The following is a 10,635-nucleotide window of genomic DNA, read 5'->3' on the forward strand; positions in this document are numbered from 1 at the left end:
GCAAGTAGGGAAATTTGCAAGAGAGTTCCAGAAAAACATCTATTTCTGCTTTATTGACTATGTGGGTCACAACAAATTGGAAAATTTTTAGAGATGGGAATGCCTGACCACCTTACATGCCTCCTGAGATATCTCTCAAGGTTAAGAAGCAACAGTTAGAACTGGACATGGAACAACGGACTGGTTGCAAATTGGGAAAGGAGTACATCAAGTCTATGTATTGTTACCCTGTTAACTTACACGCAGAGTACATCATGTGAAATGACAGGCTGAATAAAGAACAAGCTGGAATCAAGACTGCCAGGAGAAATATCAGTGAAAAGCTGACTTAAAACTCATTATTCAAAAAACGAACATCATGGCATCCAGTCCCATCACTTCATGGCAAATAGACCAGGAAACAATGGGCTAGTGACAGACTTTATTTTCTTGGGCTCCAAAAGCACTACAGATGGTGACTACAGCCATGAAATTGAAAGGCGCTTCCTCCTTGGAAGAAAAGCTATGACCAGCCTAGACCGTGTATTAAAAAGCAGAGACATTACCTTGATGACAAAGTTCCATCTAGTCAAAGCTATGGTTTTTCCAGTAGTCATGTATGGATGTGAGAGGTGGACCATAAAGAAGGCTGAGTGCCAAAGAATTGGTGTTTTTGAACTGTGGTGTAGGAAAAGACTCTTGAGAGTCTCTTGGACTGCAAGGAGATTCAACCAGTCAATCCTAAAGGAAATTAGTCCTGAATATTCACTGGAAGGACTGATGCTGAAGCTGAAGCTCCGACACTTTGGCCACCTGATGCAAAGAACTGACTCACTGGAAAAGATCCTGATGCTGGGATCTTTGGAAAAGATCCTGTGCTTTACAGGATGATATGGTTGGATGGCATCACCGACTGGATGGACATGAGTTTGAGCAAACTCCAGGACTTGATGATGGACAGAGAAGCCTGGCAGTCCATGCGTTTGCAAAGAGTCAGACATGACTGAGCAACTGAACTAAACTGACTGAGGCAAATTTGCAGACCACAGACTAGAAACAGAAACCAACTCAACAGCTGAATGTTCCTGACACTGGCTGCTTCATCACTCCAGGCTGCATGGAGACCTCACTTGACTGTAAATGAACATGTAACACGAGTCAAAATTAAACTTTGGTGTTTTATGTCTCTTACACTTTGATATTATTGGTTACTGTAATGTAACTTAGCCTACCCTGACTTAAACACCCCGACCTAGAAATCTACTGCAATATCATGTAACAAATATATTTACATATCTGAACTAAGATGCATGAAGAAGGATGTAGAATATTTATAGGATACATAAGAAGCCAACAACTCTGATCATTGCTGATAATCAAGATTAGAAAACTGAAGTGACACTGTTTTCACTGGGGATCTTCAACTGTTTTAAATTGCATACTTTTTTAATAAAAAGACAAATATAAATAAAAATTGAAATAATAAAATTGAAATAATGTATGAATTTTTTCCCTAGAGAAGGAAATGGCAACCCACTCCACTATTCTTACCTGGAGAATTCCATGAAAAGAGAAGCCTGGTGGGCTACAGTCCATGGGGTCACAAAGAATCAGACACGATTGAGCAACTAACATACATAAATGCATTTTTTTTTTTTTTTCAAAAAATTAGCCTTCAAATTTTCTCTTAAAAATAGGGAGAAAGTGTTAGTCACTCAGTCATGTCCGACTCTCTGCAATCCCATGGACTGCAGCCTGCCAGGCTCCTCTGTCCATGGAATTCTCTAGGCAAGAGTACTAGAGTGGATAACCTTGTCGTTCTTCAGGGGATCTTCCCAATCCAGGGATCGAACCTGGGTCTCCTGAATTGTAGGCAGATTCTTTACCATCTGAGCCATAAGGGAAGACCTCAAAATTAGGGAAACACATTTTTTTTTTTTTGGAAACACATATTATATTAGACTGGAAATTTCTAGGAGGCTTAGAAATTGTTATCTTTGTCAATGGATTCTTTTATTGTTGGAACCAATTATTTCATTACTTACAGGAAAGGTGGATTTGAGCTATTTTCATTCATTTTTCATCACCCAAATTGTTATTTATACCTGGGGACAAGCACTTTTATTCTCTTTCTTTGGACCCACAGTGTCATTGTGGAATATGGCAGCAGAATAGTTAAGCAGCCGCCACAGCCCTGTTTCCTGGAGGAGTCAGTACATTAATTGTGAACCTAGTTTGCTCTCAGGGGGCACCTCTGCTAGAGGATCACTGGGACATGACTAAAAAGTATGAGAGGAGGAAATGATTTTCTTCTAAAAAAAATGACCATAATCTTTTGATAAACCTGAGAATGCTATCTCTCTGTAACAATAGTCTTCAGAATAAAAATGTATCTCATTTGCAAATTTTTCCTCATAAGTTTTACAGTAGCTATTCATTAAGCTGATTGAAAATTTAAGGTGACAACAGTATTCTAGAAATCATTTTGAAAAAAAAAACCCCATGACTTCTCTAACCTCACACCCATTTGAAGTTTTCTTAAAAAAACATTACCTTTATTATTATAATCTTTCTGTCATATCTACAAGTATGCATAGCATTACTGAGTACAACTTGAGGCCACATATTTTTTTTCTAAATTACACTTTAATCTAACTTTATTCTAAAAGAAAAAGTTGTCAAAAAGTTTATTGCACAATTTTCCTTACAGTTTAATAATATTCCTGTATTAGTGAGTCAGTTTCATACTGTTCGAATACATTTTCTCAAAATCAAATTTATGTATATTTATAGAAGAAGAATAGTTGTATAAAAACAATTTATTTAGACTTGTATAAGGAGACTAGAAAATAGCATACTTTCAGGTAAATATATTTTTATAGAGAAATATTATATACCATGTATATATTTTATATGTGTAAAGAGATTACATAAATAGACATGTATAGGTACATGTGTGTATATACATACATATATATATATATACACACACATATAGTTAACATATATGGTGACAATAGTCAATGAATATATACAAAATTATTTCTTTTTACATGTGGAAGAAAACAATCTACTTAGCACCAGTTCATAAACTTTGAAGAAATAACTTCTATGTTTACATATATAAATTGAGTTGAAATTTCAAGTTGAATTTGGTTATTAGGCACATTGTAAAATCACTTTTGAACTGCTATCAACAATTATGCCCTCCAACCTGGGCTATTTTGGCACACAAACCGAATTTGATGACACTGGTATAAATTAGTCAACAAATAAAACTGTCCTTGTATTTTGCTATGCATAAAATCATTATTATTTATTTAAATCATCACCATGTACATAGAAAATGCCACCTGTTCTTATTCTAACAACAAAATTATCTATCATTTTCGGTTTCCCATATATCCTGTTCAATTATGAAGGTTCATTTCTAATACAAAAGGAAGAGGGAAAGACTAATAAATAAGAGATCTTGTTTCAATTTGTTTAAATATATACAGTTTTCAAAAACCAATTCTTATAAGGTATTAGAGGAAGCAGTAAATTTAATCCCTATTTGACTCTGTATTAGGTAAATTCCCTTCAGTTGAAAACATTAGGAAAAAAGGTATTTAGTGCTTCAGGTAACTGAAAAATTAAAGATGTAGTGACCCAATAATATTAATAAGCTCTTGCTTTCATTCTGACCCTCCATTCTTTTCCACAATATAAATTTTATCTAAACGTGAACATCCTTGTACTTTTAGGTTAGATAGCAGCTTTGACAAGAGTTACATGTTTGTTATAGGAAGGCAGAAATATGTTCTCTTCCTGCAAACCCCACACAAAATCTTGAACTTCCTTGAGCCAACCACTTCCATTGTCAACCTCTGATTGTGAGGATCAGGGGAATGTGATCCTCTGTTCTGGTAAGGTGATTGTGTGGATTTAATCCCACCCACATCACATGACTGGAAAATTTTTGGGTTTTCTAGAAAAAGAGAAGAGAGAGAATGAGGAGACAAGATCATGGGGCAGAAAGACTTAAGCTCATCTCTTCTCATAAAAACACCAAAATCACAACTAACTGCTGAAAGAAACATTCAAAAAAAGACAGGAACCTACCACAAAAGGTTATTAACTTCCAAAGACAAGTAGAAGCCACAATGAGATGATAAGAGGGACACATTTGTGATACAATCAAATTCTATACCCACTGGGTGGGTGACTCACAAACTGGAAAAAAATTGTATCACAGAATGAAACAGAAATAACCAATAGAAAAGATCAATAAAACTAAACTCTGGTTCTATGAAAAAAAAAATTGATAAACCTTTAGCCACACTCATCAAGGAAAAAAACGAAGAGGGCTCAAATCAATAAAATTAGAAAAGAGAAAGGAGAAGTTACAATGGACACCACAGAAATACAAAGGATCACAAGAGTCTACTGAAAAGAATTCTATGCCAATAAAATAGACAACCTAGAAGAAATGGAAAATTCTTAGAAACATACAACCTTCCAAGTCTGAACCAAGAAAAAATAGAAAATATGAGCAGACCAATCGCAAGCACTAAAACTGAAACTGACTAAAAATCTTCCAAAACACAAAAGTCCAGGACCAGATGGCTTCACAAACAAATACTATCAAACATTTAGAGAAGAGTTAACACATATTCTTATCAAGCTATTCCAAAAATTAGAGGAAGGAACACTCCCTAACTTATTCTATAAGGCCACCATCACCTTCAAAATCAGACAAAGACACCACACACACACACACACACACACACACACACACACACACAAATTACAGGCCAATATCACTGATGAACATAGATGCAAAAACCCTTAAAAATTAATCCAATATATTAAAAGGATGATACATCATGATCAAGTTGGATTTATCCCAGGGATGTAATAATTTTTTCGATATCTGCAAATCAATCAGTATGATATACCAGATTAACAAACTGAAGATAAAAACCATCTGATCATCTCAATAGATACAGAAAAAGCTTTTGATAAAATCCAACACTTATTTAAAATAAAAACTCTCCAGGAAGTGATCATAGAGAGAGCATGCTTCTGCTGCTAAGTCGCTTCAGTCGTGTCTGACTCTGTGCAACCCTATAGACGGCAGCCCACCAGGCTCCCCTGTCCCTGGGATTCTCCAGGCAACAACACTGGAGTGGGTTGACATTTCCTTCTCCAATGCATGAAAGTAAAAAGTGAAAGTGAAGTTTCTTGGTCGTGTCCAACTCTCAGTGACCCTGGGGACTGCAGCCTACCAGGCCTCTCCATCCATGGGATTTTCCAGGCAAGAGTACTGGAGTGGGGTGCCATTGCCTTCTCTGAGAAAGAGCATAATTCAACATAATAAAGGTCATATATTACAAACCCACAGCTAATACTATACTCAACAGTGAAAAGCTGAAAGAATTCCCTCTACAATGAAGAATAAGACAAGGATGTCCACTGTTATCACTTCTATTCAATTTGGTTTTGGATGGTCTAGGTCAGTAATCAGAAGAAAAAGAAGAAAAAGGAATCCAACTTGGAAAAAAAGTAAAACTGTCACTATCTCCAGATGACATGATACTATAGATAGGAAATCCTAAAGATGCCACCAGAAAGAAAACTACTAGAGCTAATAAATGAATCTAGAAAAGTTGAAGAACACAAAATTAATACACAGAAATATCTTGCATTCCTATACACTAACAATGAAAGATCAGAAAAAAATTCTCTGATTTATTTGATAATTGAGAGGAAACAATCTCATTTGTCATCACATCAAAAAAAATAATAAAGTAGGAGCAAACGTATCTAAGGAGGCAAAAGACTTGTACTCTGAAAACTGTAAGACACTGATATGAACAAAATTGAAGATGACACAGATGGAAAGATATACCATATTCTTGGATTGGAAGAATCAGTATTGTCAAATAACTATACTACCCAAGTCAATATACAGAATCAGTGCGATGCCTATCAAATTAACAACGGCATTTTTCGCAGAACAAGAACAAAAAGTTCAAAGTTAGTATGGAAACACACAAACAGAAGAAGAAGAAGAAAAAAAAAACAAACAGCCAAAGCAACTCTGAGGAGGGGAAAAAAGGACATGGGGGAGTCAGTCTCCCTGACTTCAGCCTATACTACAAAGCTACAGTCATCAAAACAGTATGGCACTGACATAAAAACAGAAATATAGATCAATACAACAGGATAGAAAACCAAGAAATAAACCCATGCACCTATGGTCACCTTACTCTATGATCAAAGAGGCAATAATGTATGTACAAGAAGAAAAGAGTCTCTTCAAAAAGTGGTGCAGGGAAAACTGGACAGCTACATGTAAAAGAATTAAATTAAAATTTTAATACCATACACAAAAATAAACTGAAAATGGATTAAAGATCTAAATTAAGACTGTATACTATAAAACTCCTAGAAGAAAACATAGACAGAACACCCCTTAATGTACATCACAGCAGTATCTTTTAGCATCCAACTCCTAGAATACTGAAAATAAAAACAAAAATAAATGGGACCTAATTAAGCTTAAAGGCCTTTGCCCAGTAAAGGAAACCATAAACAGAACAGAAAAACAACACAAAGAATGGGAGAAAATATTTGCAAATGATGTGACCAACAAGGGATTAATCTCCAAAATTTATGAACTGTTCATGCAGCTCTAGATCAAAAAGCCAAATAACCCAACCCCAAAATGGGCACAAGATCTAAACAGACATTTCTCTTAGAAAAAGAAGATATACACTGGGTAGCTGGCAGGGTGGCTGAGGGGCGGGGCAGGGGCAAGAGTGGCCTCTTTGCCTCATTTGTGACCTAGCAGCACCCAGAAACTGTACTGGCCACCAGCACCATGAAGATGTGGACTTCAGAGCACATCTTTGACCACCCATGGGAAATTGTCACAACAGCTGCAATGCAGAAATACCCAAACCGTATGAATCTGAGTGTGGTTGGAGTTGATGTACTAGACAGATACATATACTCCTCTGGAAGGTTGCACAATCATAGACTTCTCAGCACAGAGTGGGGACTGCCTTACTTTGTAAAATCTATTATTGGTACAGCAAGAACCAATACATATATGCAAGAATATTCTGTAGTGGATCCCTCAGTTCAGGTCAGTTCAGTTCAGTCGCTCAGTCGTGTCTGACAATTTGCGATCTCATGAATCGCAGCACACCAGGCCTCCCTGTCCATCACCAACTCCTGGAGTTCACTCAGACTCACATCCATCAAGTCAGTGATGCCATCCACTCATCTCATCCTCCATCGTCCCCTTCTCCTCCTGCCCCCAATCCCTCCCAGCATCAGAGTCTCTTCCAGTGAGTCAACTCTTTGCATGAAGTGGCCAAAGTACTGGAGTTTCAGCTTTAGCATCATTCCTTCCAAAGAAATCCCAGGGCTAATCTCCTTCAGAATGGACTGGCTGGATCTCCTTGCAGTCCAAGGGACTCTCAAGAGTCTTCTCTAACACCACAGTTCAAAAGCATCAATTCTTCAGTGCTCAGCCTTCTTCACAGTCCAACTCTCACATCCATACATGACCACTGGAAAAACCATAGCCTTAACTAGATGGACCTTTGTTGACAAAGTAATGTCTCTGCTTTTGAATATGCTGTCTAGGTTGGTCATAACTTTCCTTCCAAGGAGTAAGAGTCTTTTAATTTCATGGCTGCAGTCACCATCTGCAGTGATTTTGGAGCCATAAAAAAAAAAAAAAAGTCTGACATTGTTTCCACTGTTTCCCCATCTATTTCCCATGAAGTAATGGGACCAGATGCCATGATCTTCGTTTCCTGAATGCTGAGCTTTAAGCTAACTTTTTCACTTTCCACTTTCACTTTCATCAAGAGGCTTTTTAGTTCCTCTTCACTTTCTGCCATAAGGGTGGTGTCATCTGCATATCTGAGGTTATTGATATTTCTCCCGGCAATCTTGATTCCAGCTTGTGCTTCTTCCAGCCCAGCATTTCTCATGATGTACTCTGCATAGAAGTTCAATAAGCAGGGTGACAATACACAGCCTTGATGTACTCCTTTTCCTATTTGGAACCAGTCTGTTGTTCCATGTCCAGTTCTAACTGTTGCTTCCTGACCTGCATACAGGTTTCTCAAGAGGCAGGTTAGGTGGTCTGGTGTTCCCATCTCTTTCAGAATTTTCCACAGTTTATTTTTTTCCACAGTTTATTAGGGATCCACTGTGGATCCCTAATGGAACTTAAATCTACAAATATTTCATTTACAAATATGGTTTCAGTAGATAAGAGATATATATAAACCACATCCTCAAGACCCAGAAAAAACTATTTGACTCAAGAAGCCATAAGTACCATGAAAGAAGTCAGTCTCAGCAGTTACCTTGAAGGGCTGATGGCAAGTACGATATCATCAAATGCTAACAAAGATACAGAAGATATTAAGAAGGGGTGGCAAGAATACACAGAAGAGCTATACAAAAAATGATCTTCATAACCCAGATAATCAAGATGGTGTGATCACTCACCTAGAGCCACACATCCTGGAATGAGAAGTCAAGTGGGCATTAGGAAGCATCACTATGAACAAAAGTGGAAGTGATGGAATTTCAGTTGAGCTATTTCAAATCCTAAAAGATGATGCTGGGAAAGATGCACTCAATATGACAACAACTTTAGAAAACTCAGCAGTGACCACAGGACTGCAAAAGGTCAGTTTTCATTCCAATCCCAAAGGAAGGCAATGCCAAAGAATGTTCAAACTACTACACAATTGCACTCATCTCACACGCTAGCAAAGTAATGCTTAAAATTCTCCAAGTCAGGCTTCAACAGTACATGAACCTTGAACTTCCAGATGTTCAAGCTGGATTTAGAAAAGGCAGAGGAACCAGAGAACAAATTGCCAATATCCATTGAATTGTCAAAAAAACAAGAGAGTTCCAGAAAAACATCTACTTCTGCTTTATTAACTATGCCAAAGCTTTTGACCATGTGGATCACAACAAACTCTGGAAAATTTTTAGAGAGATGGGAATATCAGACCACCTGACCTGCCTCTGTAGAAATCTGTATGCAGGTCAAGAAGCAACAGCTAGAACTAGACATGGAACAACAGTCTGGTTCCAAAGGAGTACGTCAACGCTGTATACTGTCACCCTGCTTATTTAACTTATATGCAGAGTACATCATGAGAAACACTGGGCTGGAGGAAGCACAAGATGGAATCGAATCAAGATTGCCGGGAGAAATATCAATAACCTCAGATATGCAAATGACACCACCCTTATGGCAGAAAGTGAAGAACTAAAGAGCCTCTTAATGAAAGTGAAAGAGGAGAGTGAAAAAGTTGGCTTACAACTCAACATTCAGAAAACTAAGATCATGGTGTCTGGTCCCATCACTTCATGGGAAATAGATGGGGAAACAGTAAGAAACATTTTTCTGTGCTCCAAAATCACTGCAGATGTTGACTGCAGCCATGATATTAAAAGACGCTTGCTCCTTGGAAGAAAAGCTATGACCCACCTAGACAGCATATTAAAAAGCAGAGATATTACTTTGCCAACAAAGGTCCATCTAGTCAAAGCTATGGTTTTTCCAGTAGTCATGTATGGATGTGAGAATTGGACTATAAAGAAAGCTGAGTGCTGAAGAATTGATGCTTTTGAACTGTAGTGTTGCAGAAGATTCTTGAGAGTCCCTTGGACTGCAAGGAGATCCAACCAGTCCATCCTAAAGGAAATCAGTCCTGAATATTCACTGGAAGGATTGATGCTGAAGCTGAAACTCCAGTACTTTGGCCACCTGATGGGAAGAACTGACTCATCTGAAAAGACCCTGATACTGGGAAAGATTGAAGGCAGGAGGAGAAGGGAATAGCAGAGGATGAGATGATTGGATGATATCATCGACTCAATGAACGTGAGTTTGAGTCAACTCCAGGAGTTGGTGATGGACTGGGAGGCCTGGTGTGCTGTGGTCCATGGGGTCACAAAGAGTCAGATACAACTGAGAGACTGAACTGAACTGAATAAAGGCCAGAATCAATAGAGTGTGTAATACATAAATTAAATGCTGAAATTGAGGAACTGACTGCTTTGGCAAGAGGAAGCATACAGACACCAACGGCAACAGCAGCATTTGTGAAGAAATGATAATGGAAGTTGATACACGGCACCCAGTTCCCCAAGTCTCTACAAGCTGGTAGTATATTTATTTATTTAAAAAATACAACTCTATTTTAGGTAGAATTCTTTTTAATAAGCTAAAGAAAAGCTATGTGACTTGATAAAACCAAAGAGCCACAGGTTTCTAAATAAAAGGGATCAGCTGAAATTCATATTGTCAGAAATGACTGATTTTGAGGATTCAATACATGCACAATTTTGACAATTTTTGAAAAGTATGTTTGGAAATTGGTATTGGCTGGTGAAGCCTTCTTAAGGTAGAATTTTAAAGCTTTTCATTCATTGGAATTCTATCTGGCTTTGGACCAACCTCAGAAGCAAACAGAGCCTCCTCTCTATATGCTCAACGGCCCTGTTTCAGTAATCTTGGAGAGCTTACATGAGGGAACTCACTTTTAAAGGAGAAACTGTATCATTTTAAAAGGACATTAACTGCATAAAATAATTTGCTCTGCAAATTATTATTACCACCAT

At 37.6% G+C, this 10,635-nt stretch overlaps 1 pseudogene; it reads left to right on the forward strand.

The window, feature by feature from the left end:
• On the forward strand, positions 6,786-10,128 carry LOC102170312 (annotated as a pseudogene).

This window comes from Capra hircus, chromosome 7 (assembly GCF_001704415.2).
Source record: "Capra hircus breed San Clemente chromosome 7, ASM170441v1, whole genome shotgun sequence".
NCBI lineage: Eukaryota > Metazoa > Chordata > Mammalia > Artiodactyla > Bovidae > Capra > Capra hircus.